The sequence below is a fragment of the Macrobrachium nipponense genome, chromosome 46 (genome assembly GCF_015104395.2).
Source record: "Macrobrachium nipponense isolate FS-2020 chromosome 46, ASM1510439v2, whole genome shotgun sequence".
Taxonomy (NCBI): domain Eukaryota; kingdom Metazoa; phylum Arthropoda; class Malacostraca; order Decapoda; family Palaemonidae; genus Macrobrachium; species Macrobrachium nipponense.
The window spans coordinates 44,257,463-44,285,022 of NC_061106.1; the positions used below are offsets into that span (position 1 = coordinate 44,257,463).

Here is a 27,560-nt window from a genome sequence, read left to right on the forward strand (position 1 = left end):
GGAACAGACCTCGGAGCTCGCTCAGCGTCAGGTTCACGGCACGGGGCGGAAGACTGGTGACAGCCGCTCACGCGACTCTCACCAGACCAGCTCTCGCTCTCGCGGCGACCAGCTGGCTACCCGGGGACGTGACGGTCCACGACCGGCCACGGGCTGAGGCTGGGAAGAGGTCCTCCCGTTCACCGGTGCCAGCCACGGCTGGAACCAGCGACGTGACGTGCCGTGAGGACAAGCACCGGTCTCGCTGTGACAGTGGAGCCTGCAGGTCGCCTGACCGTCGCTCTCACAGAGAGCGATCGGGTACGGCAAACCAGCACCAGCTCTCTGACACTCGAGATCGGGGCCGCTGTGCTCAGTCCAGCCGTTCTCCCACAGCGAGACGGTTTGACCAGGCCTGCAGCTCGATCGCCACCACGGGTTGACGATCGCCTGCAGCCCTCCAAGCCTGCTGGTTCTGCCAGCGAGCGAGGAGGGAGCGTCAGGTCTGCCTCTCCCGTACCTTCAACCTCCTCGGGTTACACCGGGAGGAGCGAGGTATTGAGGAGTGATCGTGAGGGGTGCGCCCCTCATGATCCCACCACGACGCCCTACGTGCTAGGCACGGTTCTTGGACCGGCCAGGACGTATGCGCAAGTGGATGGAGAAGACCGAGAGTGGGCTGTCGCTGTTTGCCCCCTTCTTAGGAGGAAGGTTCTCGGAATATGCTCTTGTTCGAAGGGCTTAACGGTCCCACTCTGCAAGATGCTGTGCTTTCCGAGATCCAGAGGAACTTTGCCGAGGTTATGGCGCTGATTCGTCAGCACAACGACCTCGGGAAGGATTGCCGCTCCCACCAGCAGAGCCACGTCTCGGCTCGAGTCGTTTTGGGCCGAGAGGGAACCCAAATCGACGGTGGGTCTGCCGCGATCGGAGCTTGCCGACTGTGTTGAACCAGGTAGTCTCTCGTCTCCGGACAAGAAGGCTCTCTCAGTTTCTGGCCGAGGGGTCGAACAAGCTACTTTCACCTCCTCTACTGCGGCAGAGGCGTTTCTACGTGTCTTCGGACACCGTATTTGAATACCCCTTCGGTCCTCCTGAGGTTTCGACCTCGACGAGGACTGGAATGAGTCGGAGGACGGTATCGGCTCTCTCCTGTCAGGTGTCGATCAGCCCCACCCCCCCCAGACGACGTTCACAGTGGCGGCAGACCCTTACCTACAGTATGAGTTCGTAACCCTCCTCGGGGTTTTTTAAAATCGTTTTCTCCTGACGATACCTTTTCCCAGCTCGAGAGGCCATCGCCGTAAGGCGATGCTGCTCCTTTTCTTCTCCAACTGCTAGTTCCGCTGGGAAGGCGAGCCAGTATCCAATTCCTCCCCCATTCCCTCTCTCCTTACGGCTACGAGGGAAAGGGAGGGATCCTACAGAGATTTCTCTGTAAGATCCCACGTTAGGGGCTGTGCTACCGGGGGGACCTTCGGTTCCTACCTGACGTAAGCCGGTCGTTGAGGAGGGATCCTGCCCCTTTCTCGATTTCTACCACGGGAATCGAGAGGACCACCAGCCGATATCGTTTGAAACCGAATGGGGGACGAATTCGGGGGGGGTTTCGCAGAGTGCTTAGAATTCTACGGAATTTCTAGCGCACTCAGAGTGTTCGAGTTTTTACGATCTCCAAACACTTAGGCGAGACCACGGTCCAAAGTGAGCGAGAATCCCCGATAATTGTTACACGATAATCGGGAACCTCGCTTATGCTCGAATTCCTGTAATTTCTAGCATTTGGAAGAAGACTGCTGCTGAAAGAAGAGTATCTCACAGTAGGCGATTAACCTGGAATAGAGAAGAACGGACGGGAACTTCCAGTTTGGCTTGAACTATCGTCTTCGGTATTCTGTTCACCATTGAAGCTTTCCTTTGGGAAAGACTTCTCCTTCACTCTCTTGACTAGAGAACGAAGGCGGTCGATCTCCAATCCTTATTTTCATTCCTCGAGAGGAAAAGAATTTAGGATGGAGGTCGTGGTACAGAACCTACAAATATACTACGTATATTACCCTCGCGACATGATTCTTTTAACAGTTGAATTGTCCGGGGGGTAGGCGCATACCGTAGTTAACTCTACGGTTTGTGACCGAGACGAATTGTATCTTAATTGAACTGCAACTCGGGGTTCCCTGCAACTCCCAGCAGTTATCAGTTTCGATTTTAGATACTTGGTATTGTCATGACAACACCAAATCAGCTTTGTATTTACCGAAATCCGTTTCGGTTAAATATAATTGCTCGAGCGTATTCTTTATGCTCGATGGGTTCTAGCCGAACGCATTCCTTCGTGGAATAATGGATTACCTGGCAACTCAGGATGACGAGTCACCGAGAGCTACTGCGGTATTGAACTGCCTGATAGCGGCTCAGTATCAGCTAGGTCTCGGAGATGCACGGATCGGTTTACGTCTCTCTCTCTCCCCTGGTTTGATTGACTACCGAACCGTATCTCTGCCCAACAATCATGGACTTAGGTCTCTGATTAACGGGGATTCTCGCAATAATGAAGGACCATCTACTGCTGTGACGCTCGATTTCATCGCCTTCGACATTGCGAGAATTTTCAACAGAGATATCTCTTGGACTCTTTCATCTTTCTGTTTACCGCACGGTAACAGAAGTCTGTACTAGTCACCCGCTGCATCGCACCGCGATAATGCGAATGATTTTTGCAGACATCTGAGTTTGTCTTCAAAATATCTCGTATTCGTAGGTGTGCAATTATTCATTGCTCGCCCCGAATTAACAGATATGTCAGAAGACATCGCCTACTCTCCGACCTGGACAGCTCTACTTCCAAATGTTCAGCCATGAGAAGCAGTTCTTCAGGCAGTATTTCCCTGTCTTCATTACTGAAAAGCGCTCCGCTTTTATTGCAACTACGATCCTCACGGACAGCAATGAATAGCGGTTAGCGTTCTCAGTCTTTGTACCACAGGTTCAGAATCTTGAGAATCCTTCTATCGGTTCAGCTGTGAAGACGTAGGTTGCATTTTCTGTACACCTTCGTCTTCAACGACACATAGTGTTGTTTCTCCTTAGCGAGAATCAACTATACTATGAGATCTTGCCATCAGGGACCTCGGTCTCTAGAAGGCAATTGACTTTCGCCTGTTGGGCACATGCCTTAAGAGAGTCATCACCTTGCCTTCTGGCATCGGTGACGAACAAATTTATTTGTTTAGTCTCTTGGCATAACCCTTTTAAGGCGAAGGTCACGTGACTTGCTCGGGTGCTTGGACAACTTGCCTCCTACCGAACGCAGTCAGTCGGCAGCTGTCAGAGCGCCAAGTCTGTTACGAACTTCGCTGTGGACTTAGTTCGGTTGTTCCATAACAGTCTTTTCTTCATCCTAACGGCTTGTCACAGTACCCATACCATCGACACCCACCATTGAGTGTCGGTGTCCTATCCACTACCGAGAAGAACAACTTCGCTGCAGACGGATAGACCAGTATGGGTACAGGACATCACCAAAGTCGAGAAGAGGGATAGGTCATACGACCATTCCCTTCTTTTCCTCTGAGGTAATTGCATGACTTTTCCTGCGAAGTCAAGCATCCAGGGGATGGGGATTCGTGACGCTCGATTTCGTACCGAATTCGTAGCGAAGACTCTGAACCCTCGGTTCCTGACGATCGGTTAGAGTCCTTCACAATCCCCTCCCTAATGGACTTCACCGCCTTCGATGCGAAGGAGATGCTGCTTTGTCCTGTGAAAGCGCGGACCGCGCTTTCTGAAGAAACTCTACATCCCAGCTGAGTGTTGAAGACTCTTCGTCAGTACCAAGATGACCTAGAAGTACACTCCCTCGAGTTACACAAGAACTTCTCCGTGGCGCAGGTACTGAAGGCAGGGGTCTGGTACAACCAGACCACTGGCACCTCCTTCTACCTTTTGGATATTGCCCACAGGTCCTTGGATCGTTTTCCTTGGGACCCGTGGTGGCTGCTCAACACGTTGTGTAGCTAACCCAGACCCTAGCAGGCTGAACAGCATCGAGTCCTGGTGTGACTGTAAGAATAGATAAGTGAATGAGAGAGTGACAGGGCTTCTCTTCCTATCTTTTTCTCCCCCTCTACCTGTGGGTAGAGGGATACGGTCATCACCTTGCTGGATAAGGACGAGATGCCGGTGAGCTACTCGACAGAGCCCCATCCTATCCCTTTCACTAGGGATGGGAGCGAATATCCACCACTTCCTCCTACAAGGGGGGGGAAGTGGATGCCAACCAAGAGACAAACCATGACTTTATGTTGCCTCTTGCAAATAGGAACTTGTTCTTGTTTGCTGGTACGAAGAGATACGCTTGCCTCTATCTTAGTACTTGGTCCAGAGGTCTGACCATTGATCCTGCGGTGCACACCCCGATCAATCGACAGAGGCTTGGATCCCTCCCTCGCTCTTACGACCAGGAGGGCTTCCAAGGTTGGGCTAACACCAGTCTGTTCACAAAAGACTCAGATTCCTCCCACCAAGAAGTGAGTCTTCCTATTGTAAAAGGAACCGAAGGTTTGTATGCCGTGTCGGAACAAATGACAATTTGTCCAAAATTGCATTTTTCCTAACTATACAAACCTGAGGTCCTTTTACACATAGTCCCACCTCATGCCACCCCTCACTCTGCAGTTTTTGCTTGGGCCAAAAGCAAAAGTGATTTGTTTACCTCCCAGTCGCGCGCGCGCGCCGCTGTCGGACAAGCAGTTAACTACCGAACCCCTTGTTCGAAAGCTTACGACCTATCAGCTGCTGCTAGTACCTTCCTATTGTAAAAGGACCTCAGGTTTGTATAGTTAGGAAAAATGCAATTTTCGACAAATTGTCATTTTTTAGAATTCTTCTTCTGTTTTATTATTACCTTACGTATTACGTATGTTTCAACTTTCATTACAGCTGTCAGTAACTCGGTATCTGCATTAGGTAAAGATAGAATAAAGAATAGTAAATGAATGGTATTATACTGTTTGGTGGTTTCATTAGTTGAAGAGAGATATTAATGACAATTTATGGCTTACTGTGTGCTAGGAAAAATGATTGCTTGGCGCTCGTTCGATACTCGTAAGAATGTAAACAATCGATTGGAAGGTTTGTTTTTTCTTTGTTTGTGTATTATAGTTAATGATTAATTAATAATTATTTGAAAGAGTACATACTGATTATTTATACATTTTATTGGCATATTCTAAGCTTGTAGCTCTTAGGTTTAGATGTCAGAATCATAGACTAGGCTACAGTAGCAAACCGTTAACATAGGCTAGGCTTATTGCTAGGGGACATATGCTAAAGTCCTAATATATGCAGTAAAAATGGGGTTGAACATTACATGCAGTTCAGTATTAACTCCAAATATGTACCAGAGTATTTTTGGCCTTTTTTGGAGACATATTTCTTCCTGTCGTAACCACCTAGAACATGTGTTTTATGGCCTGGAAATAATTAATTTTACTGGGGTGTTTTTTGGGGGGAGGGCTTGGAACGGATTAGCCATTTTACCATGTAAAATGTGTTCCAAGATATACGAAAAACTTCAAATAAACTAACTAAGGCCGTCTCTGAACGGATTTAATTTCGTATCTCGAGGTACCACTGTACTAAGAAATGCTATTTAAGCTTTTTGGTAAAATGTTTTTCATGGTCTTTAGCAGAAAAAATATGAGAAAATTTTGTATGTCTTCCAGATGCAGAGAATATTGTTAATCAGTGTCTTCCAAGAAACAAAATCAACAGTATTCAAGACAGTTAGAAGACTTTGAGACTGGGCCCCCTTCTTTGAGTGTACCTCATTATGAAGATGATCCTTATTGGTAAGTAGGTGACCAAAATTTGAAAACAAAAACTGTTTGTATACATTATGTGTATCCTCTTATTTTACAAATTCTTTCATCTTTAAAGATTTCTAATCAGTCCACATTTGTAATCCATTACAAATTCAAGACAAAACTGCCCAATTCATAATACAAACCAATTAATCAGAAGATAGCAAAATGGATTTAAAAGGAAAACTACTCTAGCACATATGCTTAGCCAACTTTTGGATCCTTTGCCAAGTTTCTTCTAAAAGAGAGAGAGAGGTAGGAAAGCCACTGCGAATAAGTATCACATCTTGTAAAAGTACATTGACTGAATTTGCTGTAATTTCCTTTGTATCACATGCAAAACTAAAAATTATATTTTTTTTTTATATACATTTTACATGTAAAAGCGTGAAAATTTATCAATTAGTACTTCAAAAATTAATCTCAAGTGAGCGATGGTTGAGATATCATTAGTTTTACTTCTAATTTGTATTTTTCACAAGATTAAGTTTAAGAAGCAATAGAATGTGAATAAATGTAAAAAAAAAAAATCAGGTCAGGTTTTTTTTTTTTTAAGCCATAAAGTGGTATCAGATAAACATTTCTATTTTTGTGTTACTATAATTTCATGAGTGAAATATTTTTGCATTCCAGGACTAGTAACCGAGACCAAGAAAGTGCAAGAGAAATTCCAGGGGACATGAAATTACCATTCTTTTTCAAACAATAAAAGGGGAGTCTGCTGGAAGGGGAAAGAAGCTTAAGAAACCAGAGCCTCCTCTTGTTGTCTGGGATTCCTCGGTTAGATCACTCGTTTGTTATGGCCAAGAAAAATGATGAAGTTCAAAACAAAGATGGCATCTTATCTGTCAGGACAAGACTTCCAGCTGTTCCCCTGAACCGTTTTGAGAAATCAAAAATTAAATTATCTCGGAACAATGCTTTCCGAAGTTTTCCACCATGTAGCAGTAAAGACCTGTCGTCCCCTGAAGAAAAACAAATGTTTAATGACAGAAAACTTACAACCACAGTAGTAGAAGATCAGAACACTGAAGCCAGTACAAGTGACAATTGTGACTCTAAACGGGATTTGGAATTAAACCAGCAGTCATGCAGTCCCTCTCAGGGTGGTAAAGATCAAAACTCTATGTGACCTAGAAAGGAAGAAAAATGAAGAAAGACGAGCTGATCCAACTTCTGAAATACCCTTAAAGGATCCAATAGAATTAGAAAAAGAAACCAAAAAATATTATGAAGAGCTCTTAGGTGTAAAGGATACTGATGATGAAATTTCTTCTGATAATAATGCCCCTGAAAATGCTTCCATATCTGCTTCTCAGGTGGCAAGTATCACTAAGAAGTTTGACTCCTTAGAGACAGAAAAAGCTAAAGAGGAGGAACAGCAGAAAGAGATCCAGACTGCATGGTCCATATTACACCAATATTGGGAATTTGTCAGGGAAAACCCATACGACTTCAATGGGTGGACCTATCTCTTGACACACGTAGAAAATATGGTAAGAATCTTTATGTCCTCTTGATTTTGTAGCATGCTCAGTAAGTCACTTTGGGGAAGCTAGGAAAGTGAGGTAAATAACCTTGCTACAAGGAGTGCATTGGATAACCACAAATATGTGGGTGGGTGAGAGGTGTCTTACTGTCAGTCCACTCTGTTTAGTGATAGGGCTTGCTCAGAAGATTTGTCCATTAATGCGATTAGTTGAAAGATGAACCAGGGTCAATTTAAACAAATTTGTTAGCTGGGTTGGAAGTGACTTTAAGAAATGACTAAAAGTAAAAGGTGGTAAGCAATAGCACTGGATTCTCAATAGATTCTAGACCCTTAGTGCTAGTTTTTTATTATGAGTAAAATCAGCATTTCTTTTTTTATTAAAAGATTAAAAGATGCTGTTAGTTAATGTGAAAAATACTACTTTGTTTACATTCGTTATCTTGATATTTATATACCCCAATTTTTGCAGGATAATCTAGAAGCTGCACGCTCAGCCTTCGAAGGTTTTCTTCCTTTGTACCCATATTGTTTTGCATACTGGAAAAAGCTGAGTGATATGGAGGTGAAACATAAGGAGCTTGAAAGGTAAGGTTCCAGGAATTTATTTATTTTATTTTCTACAAATTTATCAACATTTTCTTATGAGTTTCAGATTTTCCTACTCATTGTTTTCCAAAATTTAGTACCAACTCCTGTTTTGATTTCGAAATCTAGCTTGGTAAGTATGTGTAGTACTCATATGCATTACAAACCTATTTTTTGTAATTAACTACTACATTGCACTCATCAAAGGCAGTAGGCCTAGAATTAAAATGTCTTTTGCATATTAAACTTAAACTTGACAAGTAAGAAAACAGGACTTAAACTTAATAAGTAAGAAAACAGGACTTTTTTTTTTTTCCAATCAAAAAATGCAGTACGTACATATTTTTTTTTTCCAATCAAAAAATGCAATACGTACATATTTATCAATATTCTCTGTTGAAAATTAGGTGATGGAGTGATGAGAAAGAAATAATCCATGGTTATATTCATTACTTTAGTAAAAGGTAGGGTATGACAAAAAATATAATTGCTCTTTACTGTTGAGTATTTCGTATGGGATTAGCATAGAGTTCCAGTTTCTAACTTTTAGAAGTCACGAAAGGAAATTATTAACTTTTTTTGTTTTTTTTTTGCCTTATACTGAAATAGAATTGGAAAAACTGTTGGCTAATTAGGAATTGGAAACTTTTTCATTTAGTTCGTAGCCTATTCTGGTGTATTATATCTCATCCTGATAGAATTTTAAACCAAATTCAAGTATTATGTGATTTCCTATAAGTATGACTGTGAATAGGAGCAGTTTAAGGGGTAAAATGGTGGGATGGTTGTAGGAGCACTTTTCTGTGGTGTGACATGTTTGTAGTAAATTGATATGTTCTGCGTGGTATTTAATTTGATTTCAGATAAAGGTATTTAAAAATGCATTTTCATTTTCCAGGTCTTTAGGTGTGTTGTTGATGGGAACACAGTGTATACCTCTGTGCACTGACCTTTGGATGCCATTGCTGGATAGGTACATTTCATACGCAAAGAAGAAAGAGCTTTCACCAGATAATGTTAGGCAGTGAGTAATAGCTTTGTGGAAAGATATTTGTTTCCAGTGTACATATTGTATCATTGCTATCCATTTCTTTTAAATCTTCAAATGAAATATATAACTAAAATTAAGATAGAATCCGTAATTTGTACTTTATGTTCATGTATACAGTAAACTCATATCTCCTTGAAGATGCAGTTTAAATGTTTGCTGAATCTTTACTGGATTATTGGTTAATGGTATATAATGGTTTTCTATTTTCTAGGCTGTATGAATATGGTTTGCTGAAAATTGGACATGCATGGCACAGCTCCTGTTTTTGGGAAGGTAGCATCAGTTATGAACTTCATAATGGAAACTTAGTTGGGGTTATGTCTCTCTACAAGCGTCTCCTTGCAACACCTACAAAGTTGTACAATAAACACTGGGACCAGTAAGTAGGTTCATCCTTTTTGATAACTTACATTTAAGGGACACTGACTGCCAAATTTCAAAGAATTATTCATGAATTTTACACTGAAAATTAATATGTTATTGTAAATGTTATCACTACTGTAATTACACTACTATTAAAATTGTTGAAAGGTTACCAAACAATTAAGGTCGCTGTGAATGCAGCCACATAACTATGTTTATTTTGTTTGCTGGCCTTTCAGAGTTAATAGTTGATTTCATTGATATGGAATTATTAATTGAATAGGCTATTTATTATGAAGATATGGTAATAATATATAAGGGGAAAATAGTTATATTACCTTTATCACATCAATTTATATCATAATGTGGATCTTTTCATGTATGTCAGAACCCCAGCCCGAGAAGAGCCTGTATTAGGCTCAGAGGTCTGGATAAACTAATCCTTTATAATGATAATAACATGTATGTTGATGGTTATCACACCTAGGCTGAGGCTTAGCCTACCAACAAACATCACTTAGGGCAAGAAAAAAAAACAATACTTCACCTATCTACTACTTAATTTTTCCAGATTAGGTAAAATATTTAATATGTTCCTTTGATCTTGTCATTTTCAGCTTTCTTGCTTTGGTTAGAGACCACCATCCATGTAATTTACTGTCACCTGAAGATTATGAAGCCCTTCGCAAGCAGACATGTGAGGAGCTTAAGATTAAATATACTCCAACACGCTATTTACCTTCAAAGTCGGTGAAAAAGGTTTGCTTTTTTGTCAGTTTGTTTCTGCATGGTTTGATGTTGTAGTTTGTTCATGAATTACTCTGTTAGACTTCTCCTCCTTTCCAAGCAGCTGTATGAAGTTTTTCCTTGAAACCATCTTCCATGTTTCCAGCAACGAAACTTACAGGTTTTGACTGAGTTTCTTCGCAAGGTTACTGTATATCAGAGTTATTTTTCAAGGTTACTGTACATTGTATCCTTTTGAAATTAATGAATTTTTAAAATTATTGATTATTACATGATGTAAATGATTATTATATCAGGAGAGTTTGCATATTACATGGTGTTTGGGAAGAAAATGTTTTGGGTATCCCTCCCTATTCTCAAGTACCCGATTATGTTGTGCCACTTTAGTTTCTACTAGCTATTTGTCATTAAATTTACCATACTACATGTTGGCATCAGGCTTACCTTTTTACCTGATAAAACTAGTGAGGGCCAGTAGGATGGCATTCAAAATTAAACAAGGAAGTGAACAATTAGCATTCAAATTTCTTCATCATTGAAGGTTAGAGTTTACCTAGGCATTCTGCCAAGGTAGTCTGTTTTTTCATATCTTCAGGTTGAATTTATTTTAATTGTATACCAGTTTTATTAATATAAATGTGTAATAATGTAGGCCATCAGTGACCTGTGTGTTTAATTTATAATTGTTCATATATGAAACAAACCTTCGGTCTTAACATTAGGATTTACTAGCGCCAAGCTGGAAACCGGTAGAATTAAATTAAACTTGTGCGATCCAGGGACTATTGGCATTTATACCAGGTCACGGGGCATGTATACCCAGAATGCCCTCGGCGTCGTGTGACCGACCCACCAGTTATCTTTCTACCGCCTTTAAGATAGGACGTGTTCTCTGTCTATCTGTTAAAACCGGTTTTAGTTTGGTCGTTTTTTATCCATTTCAATTTCATTTTTCTTATTAATTCTCTTTTTCTGAGTGTGCTCAGTGTGGTGTGAGCTGTAAGAGTGTGCAAGTGGAGAGATGGAGTGTTTTGCATCGCCGTCGGGATCTTCTTCCGTTTAGAAGACGAGACAAAGGAAATGCCCTGGAGTCAGTGGCTTTCCTTGTTCATGATTCCTAACTTCGGTGTTGACGGATCCTCATCCAACGTGTAGTATGTGCAGGGAAAATGTATGTACAATTACTAATCCTTGTCGTTGTCGTGGTGGCGGTGGAACAGTGGAGGAAGTTTTATGACAAAAGCCAGTACAAAAGAAAGGAGTCGACGCCATCTTTGGGTGACCAAGCGTCGTCGGCTTCTTTTGTATCAGCAATACACCAGACTGCTCCATATGTTTCGCCACCGGCCTTTGATTTGTCCCATACCCCTTCAGTTTTTCCTAGTGGATCGTTTTCGGAAACGCCAGGAGGGGTTTGGGGTAATTTGATGCATAGTATTTATGCTCCTTTGTTCCCAGCAGCAAGGGGGTTAGCATTGCCATCTTTGTTCCAGGTGCCGGCTCCCGATTCGAACAGGATGGAGGGTACGTGGGCGGCGCTAAGCCTTCCAGGCGTACCAACCTTGGAAGGTTTGCTGTCGCATTATATGGCATCATGGTTCCAGCAGAATCCGGAAGCGCTGAATATTCCTCATCCCCTGGGTTTGCACTTTAAGGGAAATAATGTCGCAGCTACGCCAACAACTTCTTTGGTTACAATGATGCAGAACGTTGGGGGTGGTTTTGCTGCAATTGCAGGGATGCCAGCAGCAGCAGCCCAATCTCTACCTACAAGATTGGTGACGTCACAACCGACGTCACACACCGACATAACAGACGTGATGACGTCACAGCCGACTGATTCTCAGTCTTCTTTGCTGCCTCCGGACTCAAATACGCCTGTCTTCTATGGTAAAGCACTCGAGAGGTTGGAAGTCAATGGCATTCGAGTTTGTGCCAGAATTCGTGGCCAAGACTCAAAACCCATCAGTAGTGGATGGCAGGTTTGACTTTTTCCATACCTTCTCTGGCAATTTTGTAGATAATGACAAAGATAAGATGCTTCTGTGTCCCGTCAGGGTAACGAGAGTGTACTTAAGGAGGACAAGGCACCTCAGGCCGGGTTGCAGGAGGTTGTTCGTAAGTACAGGATGGAACAAAAAGGAAGTGTCCAGGAATACAATATCATTTTGGCCAAGAGAAACGATCAGGAATGCCTACATGACACAAGGCAAAGGGTCAGATAGCCAGGAGAAGGCTAGGGCTCATGACACTAGGGGCTTGAGTGCTTCTTTGGCATTCAAGAAGAATATGTCTGTCGATAGAATTCTGAAAGCTGGTGTTTGGAAACGCCAAACGACTTTCACTTCCTTTTATTTAAAAGATGTTGCCCATAGATCCTTGGATACCTTTTCCTTGGGTCCAGTGGTGGCGGCCCAGCAAGTGGTATAGCTCATCTAGTACCCCTGGCGGATCAGTTTGTGTCTAGTCTAAGATGAAGGTATGAAAGTAGAATGAATGGGATGACTGGTCTTTTTGTCTTTACTACTTTCTTTCTACTCCTTTACCTACGGGCAGTATGAAGGAGAGTACCATCATGAGCTGGACTGGACTAGATGCAGGTGAGGTGGTCAGCCATACTGTAAAGTTATGTTAGAGTATAGTATACTTGCCAGTAGCAACACCCCTCTCGGTAGTTGGAAGGGAGGGGTGATGGTAGATCCAGACACAAGGGACAAGAGTGGTTTATGAGAATAGGGGGTCCCCTATTTCCCCATAGTTTATAAACCATGGCATGATACCAGCACCCAGTGAGGGAAACCAATAGATCTCCTTATATCTTTGGTTCATAGGTTATAGTCCATTCTCTTAGAATTCTCCTAATATTCGGAAATGGATTTAGGTGGCAAACTCCCAGTCGGTTATAGAGACTTACCTCCCTCCAATAAGTAAGTCTATCCTATTGTTGAGACCAAAGGTTTGTTTCGTATATGAACAAATGACAAATTTGAAACTAATTTGTATTTTTCATAACTAACAAACCTGAGGTCTTAACAGTTAAAGGGCCCACCTCGAACCACCCCTCTACCAGTCTAACTGGGTTAGAAGTATAACTGGCGGGTTGGTCACATGACGCCGAGGGCATTCTGGGTATACATGCCCCGTGACCTGGTATAAATGCCAATAGTCCTGGATCGCACAAGTTTTAATTTTAAATTTCTACCGGTTTCCAGCTTGGCGCTAGTAAATCCTAATGTTAAAACTTCAGGTTTGTCAGTTTTGAACAATACAAATTCGTTACAAATTTGTCATTTTATGTTTGTAACTTAGGCAGTAACTTTCACTCTTAAGTAGAAGTGAGCAAGGTGTTACTAAAATTTTTAAAGTAGGAAGCAAAGTACAGTGAACCCTATTTAACATGTATATTCAGACTTTTAAAACCCTCCCTTTATGTAGTACTGTTAACAAACCACCCTTTAATGTACAGAACACTTAATGCATGTACTACAGTACCCTAAACTAAAACAGGCACAAATATTAAAATGTAGAATATTTAAAAGTATAAAAAAATAAAGATTGTTACTGTACTCACCACGAAAGAAGTTGAAGAAAAACTTGAATGATGATGGCGATGAATTTGCTGCACAGTAGAAATGATGATGATGAAGCTGATGATGTCTTCTACTGTGCTGCCAATGATAGTATTTTATGTCTCTTCAGACGGAGGTGTCTTTTTGGCCTGGGACACTCTTCAACTTCTTCCTGGGACACTTCTTCAATTTCTTCCGAAGGCATAATAGCAGGAGGAACTGGCTCATTTTTGCGAGGCTGGAAGAACATTGTGATCGGAAGTTGCTGCCGCTGCTTCTTTTTTCGCTTGAAGAGCATCCTGTAGGGAGTCATGTCTTCATCGATTTTGTTGCAGAATTGCAGAGAACGAACCATATCCTCGTCCCACTCTTGCGACAATTCTTTCAACTTCTTCGCAAGGTTGCAGAGCTTGGCAAGCCGTTCTAATGTTAAGCCCGTTTCTTCGACAATTTCTTGGGTCTCTTCCGTGTTTCACTGTCTTTGTCACTGGCCGATTTCGTCAGGTCTTCGAGGTCTGCGTCAGGTTAGCGGCTGGGAATGGCAGTCAAACAACTCGTCGACGTCTTCAGTCGTCCATGTCGCCAAACCCGTCACCTCCAATTATCGCAGCCAACTGCACAGATTTCCGTACTGCAGAGTGTTGAATCTCAGCAGGTGTAAATCCCTCATCATCGTAAACAATCTGGGGCCACAACTTCTTCCAGCTTGCATTAACAGTAGCAGATTTCATTTCTTTCAGTGCCTTCTGGATGTCTGCAGGCACGTGGCTATTGTGTACTGCCGCCAGTACGCCTTCAAATTGAATGTTTCATCCTCATCATCTTGGGCAGCATCCACACACGCAATGAGGTCCGCCAAGGTATTCTTTCGTGTAGAGGCCTTAAACGCCCTGATAACCCCCTGGTCCATCGGTTGAATTAATGACGTTGTGTTGGGTGGCAGGAACTCAACCTGAATGCCCTCATGCGACAGATCAGTTGCGTGTCCACCAGCGTTATCCATAAGGAGAAGGATCTTAAATGGCAAGCCCTTCTCTAAGAGATATTTACTGACTGCAGGATAAAACACTGGTGGAACCAGTTGGAGGTCAGCATCTTCGTAATCCATGCTTTTGGATTATGCATCCAGTACACGGGAAGGAGATTCTTATTTTTATTTGTCAAAGCGCGAGGGTTTTTCGATTTGTAAATAAGCCCTGGCTTTAGCAAAAATCCAGAGCAGCATTGCCACACATCACGAGGGTAAACACGATGTTTGAATGCTTTAAAAACCAGAGGCTTTGGCTTCTTCTTTGAACAGGAAAGTTCGCGACGGCATTCTCTTCCAAAACAAGCCAGTCTCATCCATATTAAACACTTGTTCGGGCTTGTATCCACCTTCAGTGATAATATTCTTAAATGTCTCATTTGCGTAAGTTTCAGCAGCGTAGTGTCAGCGGAAGCAGCCTCGCCATGCAGGGAAACGCATTTCAGGCAAAGCGTTTTTCTGAAACTTCGCGAACCATCCTTTGCTGGCGGAAAAACGTTGTTTCTGAGGCTGGGAATCAGTGGATGTCCCTGCTTGAGGTTCATCTAGTACATCATTTTCGTCTTCTTCAGCATGGTCGCCATCGTCGTCTTGAGGTTCCTTTGCCGCAAAATTCTCATACAAACTCAAAGCCTTGGTTCGGATGGTGTTCGTATCCAAGGCTATGTCTTCTTCCGGCAGTTCGGCAATCCAGATTGCTAAAGCACCTTCCATACGGACGATCGTTTTAGTTATGAGCAGTAACAACTCGCTTCGCTGACCTGCTAAAGGTGATGGCAGCCATCTTTCTAATGTTCGCCTTGTCCTTCTTAATGTAGCAAACGGTGGATTCGTTCACTCCAAAATGGCGGGCTGCGGCCGTGTAACTTCTGCCTTCTTTCAACATATCGAGAAGTGTCACCTTCTCAGCAATCGTCATCATTTTTCGGTGGCGTTTAGGCTCACTACCAGCCTTAGCAGAAACAGAATGCTTGGAAGCCATTGCAGGGGTTAAACAGAAAGTTCAACAAAAAGTTCAACTTCAAACAGTCACGCACAGCACAAGTTAAAGTTACACAGTAACGTAGCAGCATCTACCCAGCGAGAGAGCAGCAAACAAAGTGGCCGCGAGAAGATGCTACTGGTCGGAGACAAGCCAAGCTGCTGCTGATCGGAGAAGCGGTCAAAACACCAATCACAGGCTAGATTACAAAACTTGGGAGCTGATTCGTCATCTGTCAGCATTGGAACCAATCACAGTCCGTCTTACATGCTACGTAGTGGTTACAAATTCAAATACAAGGTACTATATATGCTTTACGTACGCTATTTTACGCTTGTTTTGTTGTAGGATATGTACGCTTATTCGAGATGTGATTTTTGCAACAAACAATATTATTGGATGCAGTACTACGTATACATACAAAAGATTCATGGAAAAGATGCATATCCATTACATTTGTAGTAGTAGCCATCAGCAGCCTTACACCATTCAAATATGACAAAGTCAGACTGCATCTGATTTGCGTTTCATGTTCGATTTAATTTACTACGTTACTATACTGAATTATCGTATGATCACATTCTATTTTCGTGTTTTATTTCTTTCTGTACGAAATTATATGTCAAATGTAATGCAATGAACCATCAGTAAGAGCAGATATTACTAATTATTAATGAATTAACGAAATATTGGGGTCTTCATATATCGCGGCTATTTTCGAATTTCGGAAAATCCGCGATATATTTCTTTTATAATATATACATATGTAATGAAAAAAGTCCGCGAAGTCGTGAATCCGCGATGGTCGAACCGCGAAGTAGCGAGGGCTCACTGTATTACATGAAAAAAATTTCAATTTTAAAGGTGATGTATAAATTTTAAAGGTAATGTATAAATTTTAAAGGTGATGTACAAGTAAATGGAATTTACCAGTCCTAACACACATTGTAAAATTTTGTATAAAAAAATTCAATTAGTATAAGGTGTCCAGACAGTATCTCTAATAAATAGTAAATGAACTTTGACACGTAAGCCTAGAATGTACATTACTATTGTAACCTCTCGTTAACTGGATAGTCCCCAGTTATCGAAGGGGGTTCCGTTCTCGATGGGGTGTTGGTAACCGAAAATCGCCATTAACCGAAACTGCTTTTTGCCATTTAAGTCGCAGAGTTTTGGTTAATGGCGCTGATAACCGGTGACTGGTGCCTCTGTTAGGTATGTTATGACTCTAAACAAGCTCCATAAAACCAGATTGCCATTAGCCGGGTCCGCCAATAATTGGGGACTGCCTGTACTTCCATCAGCATTTATAACAGTTTCTGTAACTTTTGTGTAGTTTTCCAGGAAAAAGAACTAAATATTTCTTGCACTTGTTTTACTGTCTTTTGATATCTTGGTTGCCTCTAACAAAAGAAGTACAGGCAGTCCCTGGTATGGGAAAGGATTCTGTTCCCTACGACGTGATGATAACCGAAAATTGCTGTTAATAGCGCTGATCCCTGGTTTATCGGTGCCTTCAACAGAGGCTCTGCACCACCAGCGGTAAGCCAATGCTTGCTGCTAATTAACCGTCGTATTGGTGGTGATAACTGTGGATCAGCGCTGAAAATTCAGTTATCATCGTCATTAACAAGCGCCCTAAAACGGGATTGCCAAAAACTGAGGCTCTGTTTGTTTCTTGGCAAGATTGCACCAAGGGTTAATGGTTGGATTTTTATATGAATGTACCAATGGAAGTTTAACCAAAGGTGTACCATAATATTATTGTAATAGACTGTATCGTACTTTTAGAACTGATTAAGGGCCCTCCAGAAAGGTTTGAAAGGTTTAAAATGGAGCAAGGTATTGTTAAAGAATTTGGACTTTTCAGCAGCTTGTTGCTAGATAATGCTGTAAAAGCATCTTATCTTTTCAGACTCCTCAGCCAGAAGACAAGTTGAGTTCACGTATGAAAGAGAAACTTGTTGCATCTTATATAAAGACTCATGAAAGCAATGAGGAGCAAGTAGATAAACGCTGGAAATTTGAGGAAGAGTAAGTTAATCATTTGGACAAGTTTATGTTTTTACCTCGGTAACTACTGCTTCTCTTTCTGAATGTTTCCTCGTTCCTTCTCCTCCCATGTTCAAACCTTCTCAATCCTTGAGATCTTGGTCATTTTTCTAGCCACTCAATATCTTTTCTTTCCACCACTTCCCAGTTCCTTATAGTCTTCCCACCACATGTTTCCTGTGACCCTAGACATTATAAGGTCACACTTTTTTTCAAATTCTCATACGTTTTTCTTGCCTATGCTTATGTTTCCACTCCTATTACTTAGATATTCAGCAAAGGATTTCACAGCTGATCCTCAATGGCCACGGCATTTATTTCTAATTCTTTTCTTACACATTGTTACTGTTCAGTTTGATCTTGCATTATGGTAGAGTAACATCATTAGCTTAACCCTTGAACTCTGAAGCGGTATTTTAAAAATTGTCTCCCCCGTATGCCGGCGGTGTTCGCGAGTGAGGGCCGAAGTGGATTTTTTTTTTTTCAAAAAATCAAAGCACTCTTAGTTTTTCAAGATTAAGAGTTCATTTTGGCTCCTTTTTTTTCGTTGCCTGAAGTTTATTATGCAACTATCAGAAATGAAAAAAAAATATCATTATCATATATAATTATTGGGATATATGACAGCGTGAAAAAAAATTTCATATATAATTGTATACAAATCACGCTGTGAACAAAACGGTTAAAGCTAACGAGTTAATTTTTTGTTGTTGTGTTTTACACTAAATTGCAATCATTTTGGTATATAACACATTGTAAAACGATCAAGGCAACACAGAGAAAATATTATCACAAAATGATGCATGAATTCGTAACGCGCGGACGTAAAAAAAAGCTGTTTTTAAAAATTCACCATAAATCGAAATATTGTGCTAGAGACTTCCCGTTTGTTGCAAAATGAAGGTAATTGATTGAATATTACTCAGACTGTAAGTGTTGTAGCTTACAATTGCAGTTTTCGACCATTTCGGTCGAGTTAAAGTGACGAAGGACAAATTTTTCTATTTATTGTTATTTATATGGAAAATATTTAAAAACTGATAAAAGCTTCAACCATGGGTTGTTTGTTGTTGTATTCTACATAAAATTCCACACATTTTCATATATAAAACTTTATGTAACGGCTAATTTAAAATGGTGCAAACATTACGACAATCGGACAAAAAATTTATGATTTTTTCGGAAGAGTTACTGAGCAGACGTAAGGGAAAAGTTTATTTTATAAATTCACCATAAGTCGAAATATTGTGTTAAGACTTCCAATTTGTTGCAAAATAAAGGTAAATGATTGAATATTACTAGAATGTAATAGTTTTAGCTTACAATTGCGTTTTTTTACCATTTCGGTCGAGTCAAAGGTGACCGAAGGTTGAAATTTTGGCACGTATCGTTATTTATATGAAAAGATTTCAAAACTGATAAAACCTACAACCATGGGTTGTTTTTTGTTCTATTCTACATGAAATTGTCCACATTTTCATATATAAAACTTTATGTAACAGCTAATTTAAAATGGTGCAAACATTAACAACAATCGGTAGAGTCAAAGTTGACCGAAGGATGAAATTTTGCCACTTATTGTTATTTATTTGAAAATATTTCAAAAACTGATAAAAACTACAACCATGAGTTTTTTTTGTTGTATTCTGCAAAAATTATGTCAAAGTGACAAAATAATTTCTCAGATGTGTCGCTGATGCTTTTTAGTGCGAGAAGGAAGAAATTCGCGCTTGGCGCGCCTGGGTAACAATTGTAAACAAACAACGCGTTGATCCGTGAGCTCCCAGCATCCTCCAAGGCGCGTGATTTAAAAGTTTTCGCCTAGTAGGCCTATAACTATTTTTCCGCTAATTTAAAAAAAAAAATTTTTATATCGACGTACCATACGTCCAATAGGCACCCAACAGACAATTATATCGACATTTAATGCGTCCAATCAGCGTTAAAGGGTTAATGAGTTTTTCTGGTACCTTTTGCAAAGTTCTGTGGACTTAAAAATTAGATTAATTTTTATATAAGTAACTTGCCAAGCATGTAATTACAACTATAGCTGTGTAATTACTTGGAAAGCATATAGTATAATAGTTTATCTTAAAAATTACATTTTCATACAATCAACTTACCTGTCAGATATATACATAGCTAAGACTCCGTCGTCCCCGACAGAAATTCAAATTTCGCGCCACTCGCTACAGGTAGGTCAGGTGATCTACCTGCCTGCCCTGGGCGGCAGGACTAGGAACCATCCCCGTTTTCTATCATATTTTCTCTGTCGCCGGTGGTATCAACATTGTTGTTATTACCTCCTGACTTAGATTCATTTTTCAACCTTTGATCAACGTTTTTCGGCTTTTTGGTGACGTATTTGGATCGTGTTTTGGCATTCGCTACTGTGGACTGTTTTTTGGAATAACCTCTTTTGGATTTTTCTCCAGTATGTCTGATTCTAATGTGAGTGTGAGTAAGTGTGTGAATGTAGGCTGCAGGGTGAGGATACCGAAAGCTTCGGTTGATCCTCACACTGTATGCCGTAAATGTAGGGGGGTTCAGTGTTCTGCTATTAACACTTGTAAGGAATGCGAGGGTTTGAATGCAGAAGAGTGGAAGACTTTGACTTCTTATTTGAAGAAGTTAGAGAGGGATAGAGTTAGACGACTGAAAGGTGTGAGTTCAAGGCCTATTGAGCCTTTCACGGATAATTCTAACCCTACTGATGTAGATTCTCCCTATAGATCTCATTCTCAAAGTGTTTTTTCGGATTCGGCATCGGAAATCGCCAATCTGAAAGCGACTATTAGAGACATGAAGTCCAAGATGGCTGACTCGAAAGGTAAGGCTAGTGATAGTGAACATTTTAGTGAAGTGAGTTCTATCAGTGTTGTGGAGGGGGCGTTTGATCGTCCCTGCGGCGCTCCCAGGCCTAGACCTCTTCCAAGCTCCATGCCCAGAGGAGAAGGAAAAGTCGAAAAGCCTTAAGGAAGGGGTCGTGGGAATCCCCAACGGCGGTCAGACGTACCCTTCAGCTAGCTCTGCTTCATGGCAGCCAGCTCAAGGGCGCTATAGGAAAAAGCGTCCTTCGCGAGTGTTTTCTCGTCCTCTCCTCTCCCTCACCTAAACGAGGGTGGAAGGAGTCGAACTTATCGAGACCGCTGAAGCGTCATATGAAGCAAGACATTGATTCGAGCCCAGAGCGCTTCTCGGATGACGCCCCGTCTGATATTAAGAAAGCGAAGGTGGCGTCAGCGTCACCTGACGCTTATGAGGAAGTACCCCATCTTGCTTCTTCCCCGAGTGATGACGAGAGGCGTCATGCACTAGACGTGGGAGAAGCGTCAAGCAAGATCATTATGGCGGTTCAGGAACAACTGTCATCTCTTGTGGGAGTTTTAGCGCCCCGTCGGAAGGACGTGACGCTTCCAATTAAGAAGTCTCGTCCTCTCTCACCTGCTCGAAGAGAAGCGTCAGACAGATGTGAAACTGCTAAACGTCTGGCAGGAGCTTCGAGTTCGAGAACTAGAACGGGGGCTGACGAGAGTGTTGTAAGACAAGAGAAACGAAAGACGTCTTTTAGAAGTGAAGCGTCATTTCAAGCAGATCTTAGACGTGACGCTCCGTCCAAGATTGTGACGCCGAGTAGGACGCCCTTAGAGAGCGGAGCGTCTTCCAGACGCGAAGCGTCATCAAGACGTCAACAAGAGACGTCATACATGACGCTCGGAGAGCGGGAAGCGTCATACAAGACGTCTTCTAAAGTGCAAGAGAAGCCGCAGGTTGTGACGCCTTCCAAGTCGATCAAAACGGGAAAAAGGAAAGACTTTCATTCCCTTAGCCCCTCTCCTATCAGGAGTTTGTCTCCTCCAGAAGAGGAAAGTTCAGAAAGGAGAACGGAAACTCAGATATATCCCGAGTTGGAGGAAAACTCGGATGATGACGATCATGGAAGAGAGGGCTTGTCCAACTATAAGGTGTTGACTACCCTGCTTCTGGAGGAATACGGAGACGAGTTGACTCCGGCTGCTCCTCCTTCTCCGCGCTCGCTCTTTTCGAGTGCGAAGGCGAAGAAGCCCTCGTCTTTTCTGAAGATGAAGCCCACCATCTCGATGAAGCTGGGGCTTTACACGCCTTAGACTCCCTGGATTGAAGTCGCAAGAAAGACTTAGTCAGGACAGTATTTTGCATGCCTCAGCAAGGTTAGCTGGGAAAAGAGGCATATGGTACAAGACGGGGGAGAATATGGGTATCGCTCTCCCTTCTACAACAGAGGCAGATTTTTCGACGTTAGTTGACGCTTCAAGGCGTCCAAGTCTCAATTCTGCTCGTATTACATGGAGTATTTCAGAACTGGATCATCTCCCAAGGGGACTCTTCCATGTATTGGAAGTCTTCAACCTCTTAGATTGGTCCCTTGGGGTGATGTCCAAGAAAGCTCATGATTCAGAGGGAATCGAACCTGAAGCCCTGTTATGCATTTTGTCTTGCATCGACAAAGCGGTACAGGATGGATCTTTTGAAGTCTCTTCATTATTTGGAGCAGGTCTTTGTTTTGAAGAAAAGGACGGTGTATGGCGCCTTCTTAACAAAGGCAGTCTCGCATGCTCAGAGGGCAGCTCTACTGTATGCACCTCTGTCTGACTATTTGTTCCCTTCTCAGTTAGTGAAGGACGTGGCTCACTCTTTAACTGAGAAGGCGACGCAGGATCTTCTGACGCAGTCGGCTAGGAAGAAGAAACCTGCTTTAGTATCTGACAAGAAAGGACCTAGCACTTCTACGCAGCCCTTTCGAGGTGGTCCGATCTCCAGACCTCCCGCAAGAAGGAAGGCTCCAGAGAAGAGAGGTAGGTCCGCCTTTCGTCCCTTTAAAAAGGGAAAATGAAACATTGCTCCTCCAAGCACCAGTAGTGCCAGGCTCCTGGGATTCGTGGAGGCCTGGACAATGATAGACGCAGACGCGTCTTCATTGAATATCATAAGGAAGGGATATCGTATCCCTTTCCTGAATACTCCTCCCCTAACTCAATACCAAGGGAATTATCAGCCAAATACAAGGACCCTGTGCTGAGGGATACTCTTCGATCGATGGTGGAACAAATGTGGGACAAGAGTGCAATAGAACTGGTACTGGATCAAAGCTCCCCGGGGTTTTACAATCGCCTTTTTCTAGTGGCGAAAGCCTCGGGAGGCTGGAGGCCAGTACTAGACGTCAGCTCTCTGAACAAATTTGTTCAGAAGGAGAAGTTCTCCATGGAGACTTCGGCTTCAGTCCTAGCGTCATTACGACAAGGAGATTGGATGGTGTCTCTAGATCTCCAGGACGCCTACTTTCACGTCCCGATCCACCCTTCGTCGAAGAAGTACCTCCGTTTCATGATGGGGGGAAGGATCTTTCAGTTCAGAGCCTTGTGTTTCGGCCTGTCCACAGCTCCTCAGGTCTTTCAACAAGCCTGATGAGGAATGTGGCGAGATTTCTTCATCGCAAAGGAGTGAATGTCTCTATGTATCTAGACGACTGGCTCATCAGGGCCAGATCGGAGAGACAGTGCTTGGAGGACCTAAAGTTAACTCTGGATTTGACCAAGGCGTTGGGATTGCTTGTGAACCTCGAGAAGTCTCAGCTGACCCCCAGACAAGACCTAGTCTATCTGGGGATTCGGATGGATTCTCGGGGTTTTCGAGTTTTTCCTTCGCAAGAGAGAACCGCAAAAGGTTTGCGAATAATCTCTCTCTTCTTAGAGAAACAACAAACATCAGCGAGGGAATGGTTTGAGCCTTCTGGGGACGCTTTTCCTCGCTGGAACAATTCTTCCCTCTAGGAGACTTCATATCCGTCCACTTCAATTCTTCCTCAAGAAGTCTTGGAGCTGGAAAACCGGACAACTGTCGGACGTTTTTCCCATTCCAGTAGAGATAAAGGCACACTACAGTGGTGGTTCTACCTCTGGAAGAGAACAAAGGGATCACTCTAAGAACACAGAACCCAGACCTAGTGTTGTTCTCCGACGCGTCGGAGACGGGTTGGGGAGCGACATTAGGCTCAGAGGAAGTGTCAGGCACCTGGGAACCAGCACAGGTGTCCATGGCCACATAAACTGCAAAGAGCTCTTCGCCGTACACCTGGCCTTGAAGAGCCTAGAACCTCTGGTGAGAGACAAGATAGTGCAAGTAAACGTGGACAACACCACCGCACTTGCCTACATTCGGAAACAGGGAGGGACACACTCCTCGTTCCTTTACGAACTCACGAGAGACTATTACTTTGGACGTCGCACAGGAACATCTCCACCCTGCTGACAAGGTTCGTACAGGGAGTAAGGAATGTGAGGGCGGACAGGCTCAGCCAGGAGGAACCAGGTCCTTCATACAGAATGGACTCTGCACGAGGAAGTGTGTCTCGATCTCTGGTCTCTGTGGGGAACTCCTCATGTGGATCTCTTCGCAACATCATTTCAAAAAAGGCTCCCAGTGTTTTGCTCGGTCGTGGAAGATCCAAGAGCGATTATGGTAGACGCCTTCCTGCTAAACTGGTCTCGAGTAGACGTTTACCGCTTTTCCCCCATTCAAAATTCTCCTGGGTTAGTAATGAAAAAGTTTGTGGCGTCAAAAGAGACGAGGATGACATTAATAGCCCCCTTTTGGCCGGCCCAGGAATGGTTCACCGGAGGTGGTAGAGTGGATCGTAGACTTTCCATGATCCCCTACCAGAAAGGACGGATCTTCTCAAACAACCACACTTCAAGAGGTACCATCAAAACCTCCCCGCTCTCCAGCTCTGACTGCCTTTCGACTATCGAAAGACTTGTCAGAGCGAGAGGCTTTTGTTTTTTTTTTTTTTTTTTTCTCGCGAAGTGGCAAGCGCGATCGCGAGAGCTCGCAGAACCTCCACTACGAAAGTATACCAGTCGAAGTGGGAGGTCTTTAGAAGGTGGTGTAGAGCCAAGAAGTTGTCCTCCTCCTCTACCTCTATAGCGGAAATTGCGGATTTCTTGCTATTCCTGAGAGTAAAATCTCATCTAGCCGTATCTACAATAAAGGGATACAGAAGTATGCTCTCGGCTGTATTCAGAAACAGAGGATTAGATCTGGCAAATAACAAAGATCTCCACGATCTCATAAGATCTTTTGAGACTTCTAAGTCTAAGGAACCAGTACCTCCGAACTGGAACTTGGACGTAGTCCTCAAAATATCTGTCTTCGGATAGATTCGAGCCTCCGCATCTGGCATCATTTAGAGACATAACTAGAAAATGCCTATTCCTTTTATCTTTAGCGACGGCAAAAGAATTAGTGAGTTACAAGCTCTGCAGGATAAAGTAGGATTCAAGGGAGACTCGGCTATTTGCTCGTTTAAGACCCTGTTTTTAGCGAAAAACGAGAATCCCACGAATCCCTGGCCTAGGTCATTCGAAGTCAAAGGAATGTCGAGTCTCGTAGGCAGAGAAGCAGAGAGGTCTCTATGCCCTGTTAGAGCTCTGAAGTTCTATCTTCAGAGGAAGCGTCAGTTGGGACGGCTCAGACAAGGTCTTTGGTGCGCGGTAAAAGACCCCACAAGACTGATGTCCAAGAATGCTCTAGCGTTCTTTGTAAGAAACGTCATTACGGACGCTCATAAGGTCTGTCCTGACGAACAATTACAACTACTGAGAGTAAAAGCTCATGAAGTAAGAGCGGTTGCGACGTCTCTCTCGTTTTTATAAGAATATGTCGCTTAAAAAACATTATAGATACGACATATTGGAGATGCAACTCAGTATTTGCATCTCATTACTTGAAAGACGTGCGTGTGACGTATGAGAAGTGCTTTTCTCTAGGTCCTATCGTATCGGCAGATACGATTCTGGGTACGGGAGCCGACACCAATCCTTAAATGTATATACTGTTCTTCTGTTTGGATATGGTCGAGAATCTCTTCGAACAATGGAGGATTCAGGCTCGCACGGGCGGCCGTCTATGTTGTTCATAAGAGAATTCTTGTCATATCCAATTAGTTGAGTAAAATTTTTTTTTTTTTTTGAAAAATTATGTATGTGTGCGTAGTGGTTTTTGAGTTACGGTTGTTGTGACGAGTTCGGGGATAACTCGTAACAATCCTTAGTTCTAACATATGGTTAGGATCAGGTGGTCGGGATTGGTTGTGTGCTCCTTCATAAGGTGTATGTCATATAAGTGGATCAGCACCCATTGACAAAGTCCTTTTAGGCTCGGCTGAGTAAGTGGGTAAGACCCCATCGGCAGACCCACAAGAACTCTTGGCCATAGATCACATATCTCGCCTAAAGTTTCTTGAGGTGATGCAGACTACTGGGCAAACACCCACGAAGTCTACCACCTATCAGGTAGGAACCAAGGTTTTATTTATACCTACAACATATGTTGTTTACCTGTCTATTCCATATAGTAGCTGTCTCTTACCCTCCACGAAGGGTGCCAATCAGCTATGTATATATCTGACAGGTAAGTTGATTGTATGAAAATGATATTGTTATGTTACAATAAAGTTTCATACATACTTACCTGGCAGATATATACAATTAAAGGCCCACCCAGCCTCCCCGCAGGAGACAGGTGGAAGAGAGAAAATATGATAGAAAACGGGGATGGTTCCTAGTCCTGCCGCCCAGGGCAGGCAGTAGATCACCTGACCTACCTGTAGCGAGTGGCGCGAAATTTGAATTTCTGTCGGGGACGACGGAGTCTTAGCTATGATATATCTGCCAGGTAAGTATGTATGAAACTTTATTGTAACATAACAATATCATATTTTATTTACTGTGTTTGGTTATGTTAGTCCTTTATGACATTGTTTCTTTTGACTTATTGATTTTTTTTTTTGTTTTTTATTAAATGGTTTTGTACACTTTTGTGAGATGATAAAACTTCTAGAATTCTAAAAGCATCTCATAATGGTCTTTGTATATATGAGATGCATTCTATTTTACGTCTTGGTTGAATGTATGCTAATTTGATGCTTTTCTTTTGCAGATAAAGAGGCCTTATTTTCATATTAAACCGTTAGATAAGAAACAAATTAAGAACTGGAAAGAATATTTAGATTTTGAAATTAGTGAAGGCAATCCATTGCGCATTATTCCTCTGTTTGAACGTTGCTTAGTAGCTTGTGCTCTTTATGAAGAATTTTGGTCGGTACGGGACATCTTACTTGGAAAGACATGTTCAGAATATAATTGATGGGAAATATAGAGATTCTTTAAAGGTGAAGATTTAAGCTCTAGCATTGATGAAAAGGATGCCGGAGCACCAGTGAATGAAAATGAAGTGTCTGAGGCTAGTACAAATGAGAATATCCCTTTATCCAATGATGATGGTCAGGTAAATAGTGAGAATGTTGTTGATATTAAAAATGTAGAAAATACAGACGATTCAGAGATGCGGGGCTCTGGTGAAGATACTGATTGTGACAGTGTTGCTATAGTTGATCATGAAAACAGTGTTCAGCTTTCGAATAGTGATAGTGTTTGTGAACAGAACCTAAGTGCTGATAACTCTGAGACAGTGAGCTTTGCCAGTGGAGAATCAAACAACAAAGATGAACAGGAGAGTGTAACAAAGTCAGAGCCCCCTACCATTGAACAAATTAAAAGTGAATGTGTGCCAATTTGAGTTTGGAGGAGCGAGTATTAAAATGTGCCCCGCTCACCCAGATTGGATTATGACCGGGGTGAGCTGGGAGGATGTGAGACAGATATATCGCCGTGGTGCTTGGATTCATTGTCCCAATAAACCCAGCCTTCTCATGCAATGGGCAGAGTTCGAGGAAATACAAGGTAAAGAGAGTGATCCTTGTCACTGGGCAATAATTCGAGAACCAGGCTGTGAATGGGTATAACATGC

At 42.5% G+C, this 27,560-nt stretch overlaps 1 pseudogene; it reads left to right on the forward strand.

Moving 5' to 3' along the window:
- The first annotated feature begins 5,724 nt into the window (after positions 1–5,724).
- The window catches only part of LOC135214713 (pre-mRNA-processing factor 39-like), a 99,598-nt pseudogene continuing 77,762 nt past the window's right edge, over positions 5,725–27,560 (forward strand).